Raw genomic sequence first — 22,463 nt, 5'->3', positions numbered from 1 at the left:
TCTGTCTCAGCGTGACAAGGTGTCCTGTTTTGCAGGGGACAGTCCTCTGTTTGAATGGCCACCTGGTCCTATTCCAGCCTAGGTATAACAAAGCAATAAGCGAAGTCAGATCAAGATGGCTAAGGATTCCGGTGCAGTTCTTAGAATTGCTCCCCTTCTCCTCCAGAAAGGACCAGAAAATAAATATTTTGGTATATTAAAGACTGATATATTTACAAAAATATTGTGGAGTCTGTGGGGTTTCATAACTCTCAGCAAAGCACACATTTTTTTCCTTTCCCCCCAATCTTGATAAACAAAAAGAAACTACTCTGATAGCTAACAAGATTTTACATGTTTATAGAAATTTATGGAATAATTTTTGTTTTATTAAGAATAATTTAATTGTGTTAAATTTATTATTTGACTTTGCATTCCTGTACCCACTTACCTGGGAGCAAGCCCCCTTCATTGCAGACCCTTATGTCTGAGTAGACATGTATACTTTAAAAAAAAAAATTACTTTTAAACCTTACAAAAAGGAGAAAAGAAAAGAAAAAAGAAAAAGCAAAAGAAAGAAAAAACAACACAGTACAATATATAAACAATACACAACACAATATTAACACATTAAACAAAACGAGAGCCAAAACAATTCAAAAAACACACATCATACCATCTCAATACCCTCTCTTTCATTCCCTTGTTTCATCGACCTCCTCTCACCTCCCTTTTTGTATTCCATTTCTATTAATTATTTCAGCAAATCCTTTCCATCTTTCTCTATTTTCTGTCATATGGTTATCTTAACATATTTTAACCTTATTTTCCATTAATACTATAGTACTTATTTATACTTAATTCATTATAACATTTCTACTAAAGCCATATAATTCCATTTCATCATTTTTCTAACACTCATTAATTTTACATTATTTCTATATATAGACTTTAAACTTTTTCCAATATTCTTCCACCATCTCTTCTCCCTGGTCTCGGATTCTGCCAGTCTTTTCCGTCAATTCCATATAGTCCATCAACCTGGTGATCTTCTGTCCGAGGCTCTTAACTCTTTTCCAAGTCCCTTCTGCAAGTCTTCTTCATATTTATACATGCACTTTACTTTGTCTTCTCCTGATCTTGTTCTTATTTTCCTTCCTTTGATGCTGAATAGATCTTGGGGAAATTCCCACCTAGCAATGTTTTTATTCCTTCTCGACAGGTCAGCCAAATCTCCATAGTTAAAACTAAGATTCAAAAGATATTTCAGGACGTATTTCAAAGTTCCTCCAAATCTGGAGGTCCCCACAACTCCAGTCTCCTCCTGACCCAAGTCCAGGTCCCAAAGGTCAGTAAATCCCTGCATGAAGGGATCTATCCAACTTTCCTTCTCCAGTCCAAGCGGGGCTCCAATCCTCAAAATCTGACTTTCTCTAAATTCACTCATAAAAAGCATCAACTTATAGTCATCAAATTGCATCTGTAAGGCTGGGGCTCTCTCCCTCTCCACTTGGACATGTATACTTTTGTACTGTCAGTTATACAGTGAAATCTTAATGACTGCCTGAACTTCAGCTCCTGCAACAAGGGAGACATGCCTAAGCTGCCTCTACAAGTTTTCGGATTTTTCACTTGCCATTTTGGGTGGAGTGGGTGGAATCTCTAACATCTCTTTGTCCTTGTTGTGTAGTGGCAGAAAATAGCTTGTAGGGAGTACCTGATCTTTGATAAGCCCACTACAGGAAAGATGCTAGAAAGATAGGAAGAGGAAACTATAGAAATTCCAAGGGCTAGAAAATCAGTGAGAAGCAGGAAGGCATTCAAGGGGAAGGAGAAAACAGAAGCTGTTTATGATCCCAGGGTTTTCTAATGTCTTGTGCCCAAGCACCTTACTCATCAATCGCAGCTCTGACTTCACTCATTAGCTAAAACCACTGAAAGACATGAGCAGCAAGGATGGCCTGTGTCACACTTAGAAGGTTGCCTGCACATTTTGCTTCATAACTTTCTGCACAGGATGGCTAGAGACCTCTATCTCCCTCCTCCACTCTCCTTTTAAAATTAAAACTCAATAGTCTAGGCCCCTGCTAGTAGGGTTCCTAGTGCAGTTGCTCCAGTTGCACCATTATAATCTAGCTATGACCCTAAGAAGGAAGGACAGGGACCCTGAAGTGGCCACCAGTACTTTGTACCTGGTAGGAAGAAAGACTAATTTGGGACTTTCCCTTATACAGTGGTACCTCAGGTTAAGTACTTAATTCGTTCCGGAGGTCCGTACTTAGCCTGAAACTGTTCTTAACCTGAAGCACCACTTTAGCTAATGGGGCCTCCTGCTGCTGCCGTGCCGCCAGAGCACGATTTCTGTTCTCATCCTGAAGCAAAGTTCTTAACCCGAGGTAATATTTCTGGGTTAGCGGAGTCTTTAACCTGAAGCGTATGTAATCTGAAGCGTATGTAACCTGAGGTACCACTGTACTAGGCAGTTGTATCAGTCTAGCCACCTCGATTTGTCATCAGAACCTAACCAACAAGTTCCACGTGCAGCAGATATTTTTCTGAAAGCAAGGGAGGGTTGTATCCATTGCATAATACACTGTGCTCCACAACCGTCACATTTCTTCTTTTCTCAACCAGGATTACGTAAGCATGGCAAGGGATTTGGTGGCTGCTGTCGAAAGAAATCTTCTAAAGGATGCTTCCAGGTGTTGGCTTTCTCCGGTGACTGGAATGTTTGTGTGACTAACCAGCAATGCTCGCATGTCGACGTGCTGGACACCCACAAGGAAGATGCCATTGGTGCCATTTCCGGTGGTGACAGCTGTCTGCAAGCACAATCACCAGAGGAGTGGCAAACCAGCTATGGTAGCTTCCTCCCTCCCAACCCTCTTCCATGGGGTACCTGCTGGGTTTGTTGGGGTGACTGACGAGTGCAAATATTTTAAACAAACAAATAAAACAACCACATCAGATTGGAGAAATTCCCTGACAGAGTTGTGCAAGCAGTGGCAGACCTAGCTTTTGGGCCCCCCGAAGCTTGACCTGTGATGGAGGCCCCTTCACAACCAGCAATGAGGTCTTCAATAGGGTTGTTCCACAACAAGTCACCACATTTAAAAAAAAAAAAATCAACTACGACATCTCAGATTTTGATTAAATTTGCTGTACTGAGTTATCTCATATGTCAAAGTTACTGGTCTGAATAAAAAAATCCTATGCCTTATAGTTTTCAAGTTATGAGTGAAGGATGAGATTTAGGGAATTGCTGTATACACGCATGACTTCTAGGGCTCCTCTGGGATTAGGAGCCCTGCAGTTTAAGCTTCCTTGGTTTCATAGTAGATCGGCCCCTGCATGCAAGTAAGCATAAGACGGGTGTACAAGTAGCTAACTTTAATGGGAACTTAAATCCCAAGGTGCTCCCAGGTGACCTGTTTACTGAGCATTCATCCTGATTTCTTTGCAGGGAGATCAGATGATGTTGGCTGTTGAACTAGCATTCGTTCTGGTTTGTCTGCAGGGAGGTTAGATGATGTTGCATCATGCAAGTGTTATCCCATACTTGCCAGTGCACTTTCATGCCACTTATTGCAAAAAGCTGTTTTTGCAGAAGTGGGCTTCTTGTGCAAGAGCTCCCCATACAGTATAATTGCACACCCTGAATTTACCTGTATGTGATTGTATCCTACCTGCAAAGAGCAATGGCCTAAGTACTCCTAAGGAAATCTCCAGAATTTTGAAATAGTTTTCATTTCCCCCCCTCCCAATTTGAACAACCCTCCCCACTAATTTCAGTTCCTGGGGAGAACACTGATGGCTACATAGTTGTAGCACAGGAATAGAGGGCATTTTTCAGCCCAATAGGCACATTCCCTCATGTATGGTGTCAATGTGACGTAAATCAGTTAACGTTAGCATAAACTTGCATGTGAGCAGAAAGAATTCTGAAAAAAACCCAAAAAAATTTCTTTGTTTTTAGATGACGCATCTGTGTTTCGCAACAGAAATGATCTCAGAAGATCTCAGAAGAAATGATCTCAGGAAGAATGTTTGGTGTTTCCAGACTATCTTCAGGTGGGATTCAACCACAGACAGGCAAATCCAGGTTGTGCTATTATAGCCTATTTGGAAGTCTTGTGGAACAAACCTGCTTCACTCCCAAAAGATTGATTTTTTTGCAGTAAGGAAAGTGGCAAGAAATTGCACGGGAAGCTGTGGGACAACACATGCTTTGATATGCCATCTAACCTCAAAATCAGAATGAATGCTCATTCTAGATGAATTCTCTGAAGCATTTCAACTAGAATTAACTGTTGACTTGTGTATGAGAGCAAACCAACAATCATGCTTCTTCAAAGATGATGCAGCCCTATTTTAAACAAATCCAGTATTTTGGCTGAAAAGAAATCTGCCTCTAGTCATTTATTTTGAACCACACTAGCATTGGCTTTAAAATATAGGTGTCGTTTTCTTTAATTTTCTTAAACAAGACACTCCCCACCCCCCACCCCAGAAGTAAATATATAGCACTCCTCCTTAAACCCCTGAAACTTTCCACAAAAGTATTTTTGTGGCACTGTCGTGTGGTAGATTGAATTAGTGGATTTCCAAGCACAGGGAAGAAATTTTGCAGCCAGTTCATCGTGAAATTCTCTTGCAGTTAACCATCAATTGTTTTTTCTCACACACACCCATGCTGTTTTGACGGAACGGTTTGTTTTTTCACGTCTGTCAGCTGGGAAATCCGCACCCTCCTTTTCTTCAAAAAGAGAACTTTTCCTCAGAATTTTCGAATGGAAGAAGCTCGCTTGTTTTCAGGATGTCACGATGAATGACTCATGGGCTTTGGACTGTTCCTTCGGTGCGATGAGGAAATTCGAGAGCTGACAAGAGGAAAGAGCCAGCTTTGGATTTGCTAGGGCATATTTCCTTGTCTAATTGGAATGCTTATTACAATTTGCTGTTCCTCCAATGGGGATTTCTCCCGACTCTCTGATTTCAGTATCGGCTTCATAATTGCATTCAGTTGCATTCTCCGGAGGTAAACAAGAACTGATACCGTTTTCAAGAAAATGTAATGCAAAGTTAGCCTAGCGACTGCAGAGTTTGAACCAACCCCCCTCCCACTCCCCACAACCACCATTAGCTGACGTGATTATTACATCAGCACTCCTTTTCCTCAGCTGCTGTTCGGGAGAAATCCCCATTGGGACGCTGGTGGGTGGAGGACTTTAATGTGTGGAGGGGATGTGTTTCAGCGCTCGAAGGCTCCTGTCTCACTGCCTCCACTTTCAGTTTTTAGTCCTAAGAGGTCAGTAGCGATGGGAGGAAAACAGAGGCCCACCAAAAATGATATATGAGGCCATCCTTTGACCAAAAGTGACTCAAAATGCATCAGTGACCCTAATGGGACTTCTGAATGTTACACATGTCCTTCCAAAGTCAACAGCATTCGAAGTAAGAATTTGTGTACCTATCCAAACCACAGAGCCTAGGGCTTGCTGATCGGAAGGTCAGCGGTTCAAATCCCCGTGATGGGGTGAGCTCCCATTGTTCGGTCCTAGCTCCTGCCAACCTAGCAGTTCAAAAGCACGTCAAAGTGCAAGTAGATGAATAGGTACCACTCTGGCGGGAAGGTAAACAGCGTTTCCGTGCCATGCTCTGGTTCACCAGAAGTGGTTTAGTCATGCTGGCCACATGACCCGGAAGCTGTCTGCGGACAAACGCCAGCTCCCTTGGCCTATAGAGCGAGATGAGCGCCGCAACCCCAGAGTTGTCCGCGACTGGACCTAATGGTCAGGGGTACCTTTACCTTTACCAAACCTTTGAGGATGAGATACCCCAGCACTTGGGGTTTCGACTCTGTATCAGAGAATCTGCTTTGCATGCAGAAGGCCCTGGGTTCAATCCCTGGCATCTCCAGGTAGGCCTGGGAATGCCTCCTCTCTGAAAATCCAGAGAGCATCTGCCTGTCAGTGTTGACAGTGCTGAGCTAGATGGATCAATGGTCTGAGTCAGCAGCTTCCTGTGCAAAACACACACGAGCGGTGTGTGGCTGCCCCGTGTGGTGAACCACTGAACTGCAGTTGGCAGTGTTCTTCATGCACTGGGACTATGTGGTCCACCCAGGCTGGCCATTGGATATCCCTGGGAAGGAAGTACACTGATCTGCTGACTGAGTGAAACCAAAAATTACCCTGCCTCAGTCACAAGAGCTGCCTAACTTAGCACTCCCCAAGTTAGCCCTCAAGGGCAGTGGAAGACGTTGCCCGTTGTCAGTGTCAAAGTGAGATTCAGCTGCAAGTCTGGTTGGCTTTCGTACACACAAGGGGAGAGAGGTTCATTTTGTCTTTTGCCTCAGGCTACAAATGGTCTTGGGTCGGCCGGGGCAAACAACAACCAAAATGATCAAGGGGGTGGGGCAAGTCACCTGTGAAGAAATATTTCAGTGCTGGGGACTTTTGGGTTTAGAGAAAAGGCGAACAAGAGGTTGTCAGTTTGCATTGCTTAGTACAGAAAGTATTGATCTGATGTGTAGAGATATTTCCTATTCTAATTAATTCATGAGGGTTCTGGAAGCTTCTCTGTGTGAAAGAAACGAGCAGAAGGTTCATGATGGTTATTATTATGGTGCCTCTCCCAATATGTAACCCAAAGTAAAGACAATATTAAACCATAAAATGAAAACTTTAAAACAAAACATAACATAGATTTATTGCGACACATGACAGGATCTGATTTTCCTTACATTATTAGTATAGTGTCCAGATCAAGGAAAGTAATATTGCCACTCTGTTCTGCCTTGGTCAACAGCCCAGTGAGGACTGAGCATGCTGAATGACTGTTGAGGGTGGGGGAATGGAATGGAATATCCTGGAAAAGGGTAAATACTGGATGGAACCTTGAGCAGGACAACAGAATATCCCAGAGAAGGTCATGGCTGATTGGAACCCTGAGCAACGCTTTCTTTTGCAGGTTTGACTTGTTTTATTTTCAACAGAATTTATCGCCCACATTCCCCTCTCTGAACAGAGATGTTCAAAGCTGCTTGGGAAAGCACACAAAAGAAGAAAAAAGCTCGGTTCATTAAAAATGCAGTAAATATAACAAAATTGCACCTTTTGTGTTGAAGTGCTGCCTGTCATTACTCAAATGTTTCGGTACAGGGTAATTTATGCGCTAAATCAAGGAAGGCTTCCCAATGGGAGGAGCCGGTGTTTCACTTTTGCGAGCTGCTATTTAAGCAGGAGGCAGAGAATGGGAGAAGGGGATGCTGGGAGAAGTCAAGGATGATAGCGGCACATGCATTTTGTATGCTGCTTCTGTGGCGAAAAATCTATACCTCTGTAAAGAACAGTATGAGAGCACTGCCCAGCAACTGTACCTGTTTTTCACAGATACATTTGTGCTATCTGCGAGAGCCAGCGTGGTGTAGTGGTTAAGAGCGGTGGACTCGTAATCTGGGGAACCGGGTTCGCGTCTCCGCTCCGCCACATGCAGCTGCTGGGTTACCTTGGGCCAGTCACACTTCTTTGAAGTCTCTCAGCCTCACTCACCTCACAGAGTGTTTGTTGTGGGGGAGGAAGGGAAAGGAGATTGTTAGCTGCTTTGAGACTCAAGGGGAGTGAAAGGTGGGATATCAAGTCCAAACTCCTCCTCCTCCTCCTCCTCCTCCTCCTCCTCTTCTTCTTCTTCTTCTTCTTCCCCTCAGAAAAGGATGGGGCAGTCAGCCCACCATAGAAATAATCAAACTCTAAAAAGGAATATACTTCCCACCCACTCCACCAAATAAAAACATATCTGGGCAAGTCATAAGAGAAATTGTGTTTGCAAGATTTTTTCCATTGCCACTATGAGGTCTAACTACTTTATATCCAGTGGTACCTTGGGATGCGAATGGGATCTGTTCCAGAGCCCCATTCACATCCTGAACATAACGTAAGATGCTACAGCGCGTCTGCGCGTGTGTGGGTTATGTTTCGCCACTTCCACACATGCACGTGATGTCAATTTGACCGTCTGCGCATGCGCGAGTGGCAAAAGCCAGAAGTAACGCACTCCGTTACTCCCGAGTCGCCATGGAGCGCAACCCGAACATGCTCAACCTGAAGCGTATTTATCCTGAGGTATGACTGTAGGTATAAATACCCACATGCTGAATTCTGAAATGCTACAGGGCACTTTGTTTATGTAAGGACTGGCACTCAAAATTGAACTCAGAATGACTTTGTTTTTAGTTGTTCGCATCCGTCTGCCTCGAGAGACAATGGAGTGTGCCTTCGGGGGTGAAGTCAAACCGCTGTGTTAGCAGCACTGAAGTGACCTCCCTGGGGCACAAGTCAGGGCAGTGTGTATGGAAGGCCCTGGGCTGCCCAGATGACAAGACCCCCTCTCAGCCTCGCTGATGTGGCCCAAAGGAAAGCAGAGCAATACGTTTGACACCTGCTGGACTGTAGGATTTGCCAGAAGCAGGCATGCAAGGTGCCATCCAACCATCCTCAGGACTCCATTCTGGATTTGTGTAGGCTGTCCTCCTTAGCCTTTTCTTTTCCCGAAGATGTCACACAAGGCAGCAGAGGATTAGGATCAGAGTTTTCCTTCTCCTAGATGGGCTACTTCCCAGACTGACAAGCTCCATCTGCTGTTCGTAGGGCTGGGGAACTGTGGTGCTCTAGATATTGACAGACTCCAACTCCCAACAGTCTCAGCCGTAATGGCCAATGGTCAGAGATGATGGGAGTTGTGAGTCCCTCAGCGTCTGGTGGGCTACAGGTTCCTTGTCCATGGCTTATAGTATAAATAAATGTGTAGTCAGAATGCAAATAAATGTGCAGGCCAAAAGCAAGGTACCAATGAGTTGTACGTGCTGTTGTCCAGGGCCACACTACTTATATGGAACAAACTTATTTTTATTGCAGGGTAATAAGTACACTGGTTTATTGCTGGAAAGAACACTGAACAGAAACTGAAAGAAAATGAGAAGGGAAAGTTCAAGGGTAGAGTTGGAGCCCAGCCCGTTATACCAGGAGGTTATAGTTAACTCTATAATGTTCAGTATAGTTAAAGCTATGGTTTTCCCAGTAGTGATGTATGGAAGTGAGAGCTGGACCATAAAGAAGGCTGATCGCCGAAGAATTGATGCTTTTGAATTATGGTGCTGGAGGAGACTCTTGAGAGTCCCATGGACTGCAAGAAGATCAAACCTATCCATTCTGAGGGAAATCAGTCCTAAGTGCTCACTGGAAGGACAGATCGTGAAGCTGAGGCTTCAATACTTTGGCCACCTCAAGTGAAGAGAAGACTTCCTGGAAAAGACCCTGATGTTGGGAAAGATTGAGGGCACAAGGAGAAGGGGAAGAGCTCGGGGCAAACTGTGAGAGGGGAGTTGGGCCCAGTTGTGGGTGATGGGGATAGGCCACTGCCACTCATGGGAGAGAGGGGAATGAAGAGGACTGTCCCGCCATTTTCTTCCTCCTTGGTTTCTGACGTTAGTGTCAAGTGCAAGTGCACAGTGACACCAGTGTGAGACAGTTGCTTGCCTGTCCTGACTGTTCTTCTGTGGCTCATCTGGGTCACCTGCCACCCAAGTGCCTGCATATCCCTGCCTGCTGTTCTATCTTCATGCTGCAGTTGGCTTGGCCACCTATTGGCAGCCAGGAGAACTGCAGCATGATGACTTACAAAAAATATTATATAGTAAGATATGTATGTGTATTCATATATTTGTGTATATGTCTAAATTTAAATTATTGAATTCTTTCAAGAAAGAAAAACCCTGACTGACTGACTTCCCTCTCCAGAGTCTGCAGAACTGTGAAGGACTAAAGTTTAGTTAATAACTACTGGTGTTTTTTAGTAAGTCAGTCAAGGATTTCATGCTATTAACAATAGTAATTCTTTTTTTAAAAAAAATATATTCATGCTAAATGCACCATCGTTTAATTTCACTGTGTTCTTCAGGTGTTAAATATAAGCAATTTTTCTGGAAGGCTTACAGGACACACCAATCAGGAAGCAAGACAAAAACTTTATTGTCTCTTTCCAAGAAAAACGGGGCAGGAAATGACTGACCTAGAACTAGGTCCACTGCCACCTGGTGACGAAACTGTATAATGACACTGTCCACCCAACTGGTTGCCTTTTCCCAGGTCTTTGGGCATCTTTGCTGACTAGTCTGAGGGTTTGTGTTGGAATCCCTGCTGTGCAGTGGTGGAGATGGAGATTTGTACTTGTATACACAGACTAACCCAGTATATAGCCCACCAGGTGAAGTAAGGGATTGGCTCAGACCCCAAACCACCATTTTGAACTTGGCTTTGGTTGATGGATGGCAGAGTTCTAGTAAAGTCATCATAATACATCCCACAAGACTGGAGTTTGCCCATGCTTGCTTTATAAATCACATCTTGGGTCAGTCATGCTCAGAAGGCAAACGTCGGCAGTGTGTGGTAATAGTGAGAGGGGGTGTGCAGGCAGTGGCTGCTGGTCTGAACATTGAGATGTTACATGCATCTCCAAATTTTTGAGACTGTTAGAGGATACATTAGAATAAAAGCTTGGGTTGCCAACTTCTTTTTGGCTCTGCTCCTGTGCTTTTAGCAACTGCACAGTCAGAGAAGTTTGGCAGATCCACGCCTTGCTCCTTACTTTATCTCCATGCCAAGAGAAGCTTCTTACTTGCTAACCTATCTGCGTGTCAGACTGCAGTTAAAAGGCAAGGGAGCTGGGCCAGTGAAAACCATAGGCAACCCAAAGGAGGGCACAAATGCTGGGTGCCAGGCAGGCCTTGCAATCTGCTGTGTTAGGTGCTAGCTGGGCCTCAGTCCCATCCTGCTTATTAATCTGCATGTGCTTCCTTTGTGTTTAGCCTGTCTCCGTAGCTAAAAATAACACAACCAGCGGTCATAAACAGCAGCTGGTTATGAATGAAAGAGAATTATAGAGGAGATGGAAATTAGTAGAGGGTGGGGAGGAGGTTCCAACGAAAGTGGGAGAGATGCTAGCAGAGAGAAACTAGCAGCAATGTTGCAACACACTCTTCCCTATTTCTTTATTATTATTTTTCACATTCAGATCTTTCAAGACAAATCAGGAAGTATTATTGAACCTGAAGACCTTCACTTTTAAGGTTGCCAACTTTTATATGGCCGGGCTCTACAACTGCAAGGCAGGTAGAAATTCAACATGTAAAGCCTGGAGAGGTAGTGAAGTAGAAAACTTTAAACTAGGCATTCTTTCTACTAATATTATTGGTTATTATTACATTCCTTTATGCCTGTAATCAACAGAGAGGACCTACCAGAAAAGAGGGATGGGAGCAACTTCACCAGGATGAACAAAACTGATGGAGGGGGTGTTGAAAATGAAAAACAGATTTTTGATTTTACATTAGATTTTAAAAAGAAATCGTATTTATCATATCTCACTCTAACAAATTATTTGGATGGTCGAAAAGGGAACTGGTTAAAAAAAACAATAAGGCTGCAAAGTTTAACTGATGAATCAGATTAATCAACTTAAAATCTTTTGATCAATCAACTTCAAGCATTTGATGGATTAAAAAGGTGCTTCTGATAAATCAGGCAGCAGATGTCTAAAAGAAAAATGTTCCTTAAAAAAAAAAGCGCACTTACAAAAACCGAGTTGGCAGGCATTAAGAAGAACATTTCATCTAAAATAATGTTTGCTGTGAAGCACCTAACATCAAAAACCAAAGTACATCTTTCCTTCAGAATTAACATTCATTTGCAAAATTATTCATGATGAATTGATTAAAACTCATACAACTAATCAGCAAAGATTTCTTTAACCAGGTGATGGTCCTTGATTTAAAATGCCATTTATTTAAACAACCATATGAAAGTAAACACTCCTAATCCTTTAAAAACTAAATCCGTCATTCTCTGCCAAATACAGTAAATTGTTTTGGGTTTTTTTTTTTAAAAAAAGAAGTGGTTCCTTTGTCTTGCTGATGGTCACATTCCCTTGCAGGTCATCCCATTGAGGGGTGCATGCCAGCAATAGCCAGCAGCAAAAGTGGATGAGGCTAAAATCAAAACTGGGAGGAGATTAAGGTATTGCAGCATGGCAGAGCTTTCCCCTGCTGAGTGCACCATGTAGTAGTTGTGTCTGCTGCCCCTGTGCTTTTCTCTCGTACAAACATGACATGGCATGGAAGACAAAGCGATCCTCAGAGGGGTGGTCAGAACATCAGGAGTGGGACAGCATCAAATTAACAGAGCAGCGCATGGAAATGCTGTTTACCTTCCCGCCGGAGCGGTACCTATTTATCTACTTGCACTTGATGTGCTTTTGAACTGCTAGGTGGGCAGAAGCTGGGACCGAACAACAGGAGCTCACCCCATCGTGGGGATTCAAACTGCCAGCCTTCCGATTGGCAAGCCCTAGGCTCTGTGGTTTAGACCACAGCCCCACCTGCGTCCCTTAGGTTCCACTGTATGTCTGTATAAATCTGGGGTCCCCAATGTGATGTCCGTAATGCCCTTAGACACCCACAAAGGTCCTTCGCCTATCCAAATTCTTATTTTTATTTTTTTTAATAACTGAGAGGGTTCAGGGTTTTGTTTTGTTTTTTGCTTCCCTTCTCTTTTTTGTGGGGTTGCCTGCTTTTTTGTCTGTGTTTTGTTAGTGTTGATATAGATGTTTTGCCTGTTGTTTCTCTGTGGTAGAATTCTGAGCATTGCCACGGTGGGAGATTCTGTGAAATGGGTGTTTGGTGGTGTCCCTGACTATTTCTTGGTTGCTTAGATATCCTAATGTGTCCCAGGGCACAAAAAGGTTGGGAACCCCTAATAAAGGTCATTTAATTGGAACCTGGAATGAAAAGTTTGCAGTGTGTTTTCACTTCCCAAAAGGCCTGAAAGGAGCCAGCCATGCCCTCCTAGAGTGAGCCATTCCGCTCACATATACACACCATGTTTTGTTTTGTTTTTCCCAGACACTCACGGCAATTGCGCAAACTCAGTCTACATAAGGTAGGGTTCTTGTGTGACCAGTGACGAGAGTAAGGCAAAAGAGCAGAGAGGCGCCTCATATGGTTGCTGGTAAGCAGATGGAGAGTGGTGATGAGGGGGGCCACTCAGAGAAGGCCCTGCAAAATCTGGCATGGGAACTACTTACCTCCCCTTCCAAGAAAAAAGATATGTGTGTGGAATTAGGCGAGTGAAAGAGGCCAGCTATGAGAATTTCCTGCCCTAAAAAGAAAAGCAACAATGAGTGACGTTGGGAGCGACCTTTTCTTCTGAAGGCTATGCAATATCATCTTGGGAATGGTGCTGCAAGTCTAGTTCTGTTTTCTCTGTGCAACAGAAAATGTGAGAGAGAATGTCCGCAAAGCAGAAGTGCGACGGGGCTTTCTGTTCATTCCTAGAATTCAGTTTTAGCACGAACAGAGGAAGAGGTGGCTGTTGCCACAGAGACACAGACACCAAGCAGTTGATGGTCCCCAGGTAAATTGCAGTGGAGGGAGGCCCTAAGCCAGACCTTCCTTCCCCGTTGTGGGACCCGAGCAAACACCACAAGCAGAGTATGGCGCCGAAGCTGTGTGTGACTCCACCAAGTCTTTCATATGACTGAATATGGAAAGATCTGAAGCAGGTCTGACCCTACCGTTAGGCAGAGGGAGGCAGCTGCCTCGGGTGGCAGATGGGGCAGGTTATGATGAACAGAGCTGTGTGTGCCACACCATCTGCTTTGTGCCTCCCTAAGCTAGCCTTCAGGTGCGATTGAGAATTCACCCGTCCAGTTGGCTTTTGCAGAAAGAGCAGGAGCAGCCGGAAGGAAGGGCAATGTCACACATCTGGCCTCCTGTCTGTGACACCACTGCTGCTTCCCAGCTTGGAATCAGGGTCAAAGCAGTGGAGAAGTAGCCATTCTATGGGCATACTAACAGAAGCCCAGATTGACTCTGCTGGTGACCCACACTATGCCGACTGACCTCCTGCCTTGACTCTCCCTCCCAGTAAGCAGCAACGACGCCACAGACAGGAGGTCAGGTGTATATTGCTGTCCCTCCCCTCCAGATTATCCTGGAATGGAGAAGAAGAGGAAGAAGAGTTTAGATTTGATATGCCGCTTTATCACTACCCAAAGGAGTCTCAAAGCAGCTAACATTCTCCTTTCCCTTCCTCGCCCACAACAAGCACTCTGTGAGGTGAGTGAAGCTGAGAGACTTCAGAGAAGTGTGACTGGCCCAAAGTCACCCAGCAGCTGCATGTGGAGGAGCGGGGAAGCGAACCCGTTTCACCAGATTACAAGACTACCGTTCTTAACCACTACACCACATTAGCACATTGGAGGGAGAAGCCACCTCGTCCTTCACTTTCTGATTGTTGTGTTGGGGTTCAGGGTAGAAACAATCCCTAATTAGGCCTTCATGACAAGAAAAACGTAATCAGTTACGTAATCAGACCAAAAGCAGCAACAGCAAACACTTTTTTGCCAGAATTCTCCAACCATTCTCCCGAGTCACATGACAGGCCCTCTGGCTTCTTGGCGTTAGCATTTCGGAAGAAGGTTGAGATGCTGTGTCCCTAATTCCCCTAGTAATGCTTTGGCCAAGTCAAAACTCTCACCTCTGTTTAAACTATTGGAGCAGGATGTGGAAAAGCTCTGTGTGCTTACTGTGTTCTTACTATGCTAAGAATAGCAGGAACATAGGCTGGGCTGAGAATAGAAGCTTGAACGGCTATGGTAGTGCTCTGAAGCATGTAAACTAGACTGTACTGCACATGTGGCCTTGAAACCTCTCACACTGGTCAGCTGAGCCAGTCTGGATTCTCTGATACAAGGAAAGTTGTTCTGTTTGGCTAGGATTAAAACTTCATACAGGCCCAAACTTTTGAATTTAGAGTGAACCTGCAATGTGACAACACTTTGTTGTTGTTGTTGTTATTTAGTCATTTAGTTGTGTCCGACTCTTCGTGACCCCATGGACCTTCCATCCCCTCACAGTTTGCCCCTATCCCAATACCCCCCTTCTCTCTCCCCTGAGGGTGGAGGCAGCAATTGGGATCCTGGGATTGGGACAACTGTAAGGGAGGGAGAGGGGAGTTTGGGGCATGAGATGGAACTTGGAAAAGGTGTGGGGAGGTGCAGATGGGGAGGTTGAAGGAACTGTGAGGGGATAGAGAGTTTGAAGGGGATGGGGTGTAAATGGAAGGGGGTTGGCAAGGGGGTGAAGTGGGGGCTTGGCAGGTAGGCAGGGTTGACGAGTGATGTGAGTATATGATTTTTTTTTAAAAAAAGGTATGACAAGTCTATCATTATCAATGTTAACAAGTGTTAACTATTTTGATAAATCACATGGGGGGAAATTGCCCTCCTCAATATTTACATTGTAATTGTTTTTCACAAATTAAATTAATGAAGCCATTTGCCTCTTTAAAATGCCTACCCTATCTTGATTGGACGAAACGTGTAAGATGATGCTTCTCACCTACCTTCCAAATTTTATTTAGCTGTCGGTGGTGGTAACCTATCCTTTCTGTGCCACTAACACGAAGTGGCCAGAGAATATTAAAACCCACAAAAACTCCTTACACTAGTTTCGTTCCCTTAAATGTCCTCAGTAGATCAGTGGGGCATCATCTAAAGGTGTAGGGTAATGGTTTGTCCAAGGAGTTACAGTCGTACCTCGGAAGTCGAATGGAATCCGTCCTGGAAGTCCGTTCTACTTCCAAAACGTTCGGAAACCAAGGTGCGGCTTCCGATTGGCTGCAGGAAGCTCCTGCAGCCAATCAGAAGCCATGGAAGCCCAGTCAGACGTTCAGGTTCCAAAGAAAGTTTGCAAACCGGAACACACACTGCCAGGGTTGCTGTGTTCGATGTGGAGCATCCCCATGGATGTCATGGATACACCTGTGGCTTGCCAAAGAGAAGAGGTTTTAACTGCTGTTTTTCCATTGTATAGAATTCAGATGCGGAAGCCGAGCTGCCTCTCTTAGATCTTCCTCGCACAGTTGACAGTAACGAGCCACACTGAAACAGCTTCCTCGCAACTGTGCAAATAGAATTAGTGCATCTAAACAGGAAATGGCGGTGCAGTCGGTTGGCTGAAACAACATCCTGGAGCTTCACCAAACTGCCACATGCTAGTTACAGCTTTCGTTGTAGGGACTAAAGAAAGCCCATGGGGGAGAGGGAGGGAGGGAGGGAGGGAGGGAGAGAGAGAGAGAGAGAGAGAGAGAGAGAGAGAGAGAGGGAGAGTCATCGCTGCTGAAATGGATTTTTTTTTGCGGGTGAGTGGGTAAAGGAAAGGGGTTTCAATTCGGAGAAAATGATAATTCCTACCAAGGAAATGTGGGCACGATTTGCTTTACTGACTTTCTGCTTGAGTCAGGTTCCCTGACAAGACTGGCTTGCCATGCTAATCCTAAAATGGTGATAGGGTTCGCCCTTGTGCATTGCCAAAAATGGGGCAAAAGAGGATGCAGATTCGCCTAAACTTTGCATATGGTGATTTGTATCAAAACAGGCAATCTTAGAAATAAATACCATGATTTAAAAACATCTCACGGGAATGGTGACCAGGGAGCCATAAACAAACTTTTGGCATCATAGTGGGGTACTTATCAAAGCAGTTGGGGTGCAGGGATTTTAAAAAGGGCAACAGAATCACACCAAACTGCACCCCTCATGTAGATTCTTCCAGAAGGGGGATGAATGTTGAAAACGGGTCATTCATATAGCTCAAACAGGTAATTGGCAACAGCTTAAAAAAGGTATTGAATCCCCCCCCCCCCCGAAATGACAAATCTAGATTGAAAGGGGGGTGTTGGCATTGGATTATGAAACAATATGCAAACTGAAACGTAGCAAGCCTTTCCTGAATTTCATAATGCAGTACTGCAAACACATAACATATACAAAGGCTTATATTAGAGAAAAGTGTGCATAGAAATGCACTTACTAGTGGTAACATTTAAAACACACTGTGTTAGAGGAAATTGCTCGCAAAAATGAGTTTTCAGGTGGACTTCTTTTTTTCGGAAAAAATTGCATGCTGATGCATGCAACCCAGAGAACTGAACTTTAGAGTGGAAGACTGAGAAACCAGAATTGACAGGTGTGCCCATCCCTAGCAGATGCTACAAAAAAACTGTGCATGCACGAGGAGCATAGTTCCTGCAGTAAACACCTGTCTGGAGGAAGCACCTTCAGAACTGATCAAACAACAGCCTGAAACTAAACAAGCAGCAGCCTTTAAAAACACAACAAAACCACCACAGTGAGAGCAAGCAGGGGATGTTGTTGGAGAGTAGCTGAATTCTACATAAGATAAATAGTTATAGGAAAGAGAACCCAGGCGCTAAAAGGTAGAAAGATTTTTGTTTTGTTTACAAGTTTCAGCATGATATGACTCCTCCTCTCCCCTCCCTCTCTCTGGGTCTGGGCATGGCATCTTGCTTAGAATGACCTGGCATGTATTTTCTGCCACTCATTTACACATAAGACACATATTGCTGGGATATGAATCAGAGGTCGCTTCCAGGTGACCTGTCAATTGAGCATCCATCCTGAACAATTAGCACAAAGTTTGCAGGGTGATGCCGGCGATTTGTTGAGCATGTTTTCCCATCAAGCAGTTGTTATCTACACTTTACGGCACATTTCCCTGTTACTTCCCTTTCTGGAAAAAAGTCTGGTTTTGCAGGTTGTTGAACCTGCACAACATGATTGTGTGGAAGCAATGGTCTCCCAAGATCATTGAACACAACACACCTTTCCCCAACCTAATGTTTTCCAGATGTTTCTGACTGCAACTCTCTGACCATTGGACATGCTGGTTGTGGTTGATGAGAGTTGCACTACTCCTGCAGACAACGTGTTTATGCAGCAGTCATCCTGATTTGCTTGCACAGAGCTGGCAGTGAGTTTATACAATGCCCCGGCTTTGTTTGGAATTCGTTCCAATTTGCTTGCATGTAGGTTACACGTCTTCCAATCAATCTGTAATTATCCACACATTTGAGTGCATTTCCCCCATCACTTTCCTAACTGCAAAAAGCCCTTTTAAAAAGTCTGTTGCACCAGAGTCCCAGAGCACTTTAATCCACTTTAATTGTGCCAACATAATTTCCCTGCATGCGATCAGATCCCTCCTATAGGTAATCTGTAATCCAAAACATCTGGATGACATCAGATTAGGAAATGGTAGAGGTGGAGGAGAAACTCAATTCTGTTCTCATTTAAAGGCAGGTCTATCTAGCTCACACTTTCCAAATCATTACACAGACCAGAACATAGCCGTCTTTTGAAATGTGCATTTCTCTGAATTTTGCAATACAGTTCTTCCGTCAAGCAATGTTTGCAAAAATGCATATACTAGTGGCATAAAAATGCATATGCTAGTGAAAATGGCATTGCATTACAGGACAATGTTTTGCAAAAAGGTGTACATTAGGGGGAATTGCATGCAAACATATTTATATTAGGGAAAAATTCACACTCAAGGCTGATGAATTTTCATGAGGACTTCGAACAAACAAAATTGCAAGCCGATGTGGAAATGCAGAGAACCAGATTTAAGACTGAAAAGAAAATGAGAAAAAGAGAGAAATGGAAACGGATGGATTCGCCCGTCCCTAGGGAATGGCGCCGTGACTGCATGGAGAAATCTGTGTCAGCACAAGCATGCCCAACCTGCAAATAGCGAGAACCTGCTCTCTCAAGAGCAGCGGCTCAATAAATCCCTGCCCTCCTGTTCTCTCGCTTTCACTCGGGAAAGGTTGTGTTTGGCTTGGGGGCAGTGCTTAACACCGATGTCCCTTTCGTGTTACCTAATAACAAACAGAGCAGCATTCCGCGAAGCAGGCAGGCAGAATTCTGTGAATCCCAGGGAGCCTCGGGTGCTGTTGCAGCTTCCCAAGCAGCTGGGGAAGGAGGAGGCCATTCTGCTGTCAGCTTTTATTAAGAACGTGCACTTTGACTTTGCCCTTTTCATTTAATGCCAGCATTATCCTCCCTCCCTCTCTTATTTTGCATCCTGCCCAGGAAGATTTCGAAAGGACAACATGGAGTGTACAATGAATGTACAGAGAGCGGCCGGGGCAGGGGGACAGGATTGAACCACTGGGCCCGCTCCTGATCTCTGCGCATGCACCAGAACTCCTGAACGATGCCTGCAGATGAACACACATAGTTATGGGATCTGCGCCCTGTGAAGATATACGTAGCTTATGTGTTGCAAAGGGATAGAGGTTATGCACTCCAAGGGATTGGTGCTCCTCATGCATGCAAGTTCTGTGCAGCATCCAAATGCCAGCAAGTTCCCCCCTCCCCCAATTTAATTTGGATCTGTCTTTTCTGCAGAAAATCTGATCAGTTTTTTTAAAAAAGCAAAACAAAAACACTGTTGACAAAGAGGTATTTGTGATACTGAATGACCTGTTTGCAATATTAAACCCCTCCTTGAAGCAATCACAAAAACATCAGGGCTGCACTGTGGACTTCTGCTTCTGCTGTCCTTTTTAAAAAGGTGTATTCACACATACACCTTTTGAAGATGACTTCTTTCGAGTCAAACCATTGGTGCATCTAGCCTAAAGGTAAAGGGACCCCTGACCATTAGGTCCAGTCTTGGCCGACTCTGGGGTTGCGGCGCTCATCTCGCTTTATTGGCCAAGAGAGCCAGCGTACAGCTTCCGGGTCATGTGGCCAGCATGACTAAGCTGCTTCTGGCAAACCAGGGCAGCACACGGAAACGGCATTTACCTTCCCGCTGGAGTGGTACCTATTTATCTACTTGCACTTTGACGTGCTTTCGAACTGCTAGGCTGGCAGGAGCAGGGACCGAGCAACGGGAGCTCACCCCGTTGTGTGGATTCGAACTGCCAACCTTCTGATCGGCAAGACCTAGGCTCTGTGGTTTAACCCACAGCACCACCCGTGTCCCTGTCGCATCTAGCCTAGTAGATGCTAATTGCAGCTCTCCAGGACTTCATACAGGGCCTTTCCCAGCCCTATCTAGAGATATAGCACTCAGAAAATGTTTAATTTGGTAATCTGTCATTTGGAACACTGTTCATGGGAAACCATTGACCATGGTCTCTTTCTGGGTCACCTTGCTGGTTTGGAATATGGAGCAGAGATGGGGAAGGTTTTTTGTTTTAGGTCACATATAAAGGTAAATATTTCTAACTTGCACTTTGCAAAACAAGAACTGGAACACGGCAATCCTTTGAAATTTCTGTTCTCTGAATTTTGAAACACCATTCTCCGGCCAAGTCGCTAAAACAGGGATAAAGCTTGCATAAAATGCATATATCAGTGAAAATAACATACAAATGTGCAATTTAGGAAGACTGCTTTGCAAAATGTATTTTAGGCAAAAATGCATACAAACACAATCAAATGCTGAAGGATTTTCATGAGATTTTTTAAAACAATAATAAAAATAAAAAGCACACTTCTGTGGAACTATGGAGAACTGAAGGCTGAACATGAGAAATGGAAGGAAATGGAAATTGTCCATCCCCGGAATCAAAGAATCATACAATTGTAGAGTTGGAAGGGACCTCAAGGGTCATCTGGTCCAACTCTCTGCAATGCAGGAGTCTTTTGCCCAACGAGGGACTCAAACCCACGACCTTGGTGCAGAGACATTGCCTTGTGGTTATCTCAGTCCTTCCACTAGGGTGCAAAAAGTGGCTGGCTGGTGGGAATCAGGATCTGGAGAGCCACAGATTCCTCATCCCTGCTCGTTCATTTTGGATGACTATTCATAAGTCTTTCCTAGGTATCAGCAGATCTCTGGATTTGCTGAACACCCACAACTTTCTGGAGGGTGGCAGAGAGGTGCATGGCATCCTGACACATATCACAACAAATGACACTGTGCTGTGAGAACCTGCTCATCAGACCTGTAATAGCTGTAATGCAGAAGAGCATGAACTAAATAGATGCTGGAGTTACTGCCCCAGACAGGGGTGTCTGTCTTTTCCTCTTTTCAAGGCTGCTTTTATGATCACAATGAATGGTTAGCTAGCGTTCTGTTGAAAAAAGGTGGGCAATTGTCCAAGGCACCGGAAAGCAATGCCAGCCTGCCAAATACACCTGGGAACATGGTGAGAGTTTGTTTCCTTCTGCTCTGATATGCTGGGACACTTTGTTCTTTCATTGTGACACAGGGGTTGGGTGGCTTAGGAAAAAGATAATAATTGATGCCATCCTTCTCCCCGGACAGCAACCTGGAGCACATTGCTGAATTAAAGCATTATATGCATTGCTGGGATGGTGGTTCCTGTCAGCTGAAAAGGGAAAACACTGTTCCCTAAATGTAAGGGAACAGAATTGTAGAGATGGAAGGGACACTAACAGCCATCTTGTTCAAACTCCTTCAATGCAGGAATCGCACCTAAAGAATCCCTGACAGATGGACACCCCCAACCTCTGTTTGCAAACCTCTGATGAAGGAGATCCCCGATGAAGGGGCATCTGTTCCACTGTCAAATAGCTCAGAAACTTCTTCCTAATATTTGGTCGGATTTCACAAAATTAAAAGACACCTGCTTCTTGGGAGAAAAGCAATGACAAACCTAAAGCAGAGACATCACCTTGCTAACAAAGGTCCGTATAGTTAAAGCTATGGTTTTCCCAGTAGTGATGTATGGAAGTGAGAGCTGGACCATAAAGAAGGCCGATCGCCAAAGAATTGATGCTTTTGAATTCTGGTGTTGGAGGAGACTCTTGAGAGTCCCATAGACTGCAAGAAGATCAAACCTCTCCATTCTGAAGGAGATCAGCCCTGAGTGCTCACTGGAAGGACAGATCCTGAAGCCGAGGCTCCAATACTTCATGAGAAGAGAAGACTCCCTGGAAAAGACCCTGATGTTGGGAAAGATGGAGGGCACAAGGAGAAGGGGACAACAGAGGACGAGATGGTTGGACAGTGTTCTCAAAGCTACCAGCATGAGTTTGACCAAATTTGCAGAGGCAGTGGAAGACAGGAGGGCCTGGCGTGCTCTGGTCCATGGGGTCACGAAGAGTCGGACATGACTAAACGACTAAACAACAACAACAACAATTTGAATTCATCGGTTCGGGTCCTACCATCTGGAGCAGCAGAAAACAAGCTTGCTCCATCTTCCATGTGACAGTTCTTCAAATATATGACGATGGCCGCCTGATCACCTCAGAGTCTTCTCCAAGCTAATCATACTCAGTCCCCCAACTGTTCCTCATAGTTTCCAGCCCCTTTATCACCTTGGTTGCCCTCCTCTGCACATGTTGCATCTTGTCAATATTCTACTTAAATATGGTACTATTTAGGTCTGAAATCTAACTTGAAGCCTCAAGAAGTAAGGCTTATAAACAAATCCTAAATGCTTATAGCCCTGATAAGTGGCGGTGACATTTCTGTCAGGAGAGTGGTGGTGAATGCCCCATTGAACTCAGACTTCCGTCTGAGTCAAACTGCCTAAAATAGTACTGTAGATCAGGCTAGGGCAGGGATAGCCAGCACAGTG

General features: G+C 44.5%; 1 long non-coding RNA gene across 1 annotated transcript in view; it reads left to right on the top strand.

Moving 5' to 3' along the window:
- LOC310769231 overlaps positions 1 to 3,098 on the top strand; it is a 71,493-nt gene extending 68,395 nt beyond the window's left edge. Inside the window, exon 3 of the long non-coding RNA XR_014551553.1 lies at positions 2,614 to 3,098. This is a non-coding gene — a long non-coding RNA (uncharacterized lncRNA). The remainder of the gene's footprint in view (positions 1 to 2,613) is intronic.
- The last annotated feature ends 19,365 nt before the right edge of the window (positions 3,099 to 22,463 follow it).

This window comes from Podarcis filfolensis (assembly GCF_964270895.1).
Source record: "Podarcis filfolensis genome assembly, chromosome: 8".
In the NCBI taxonomy this organism is placed as follows: Eukaryota; Metazoa; Chordata; class Lepidosauria; order Squamata; family Lacertidae; genus Podarcis; species Podarcis filfolensis.
The sequence above is the reverse complement of the archived record's forward strand: the minus strand, read 5'-3'. Positions and strand labels throughout refer to the sequence as shown.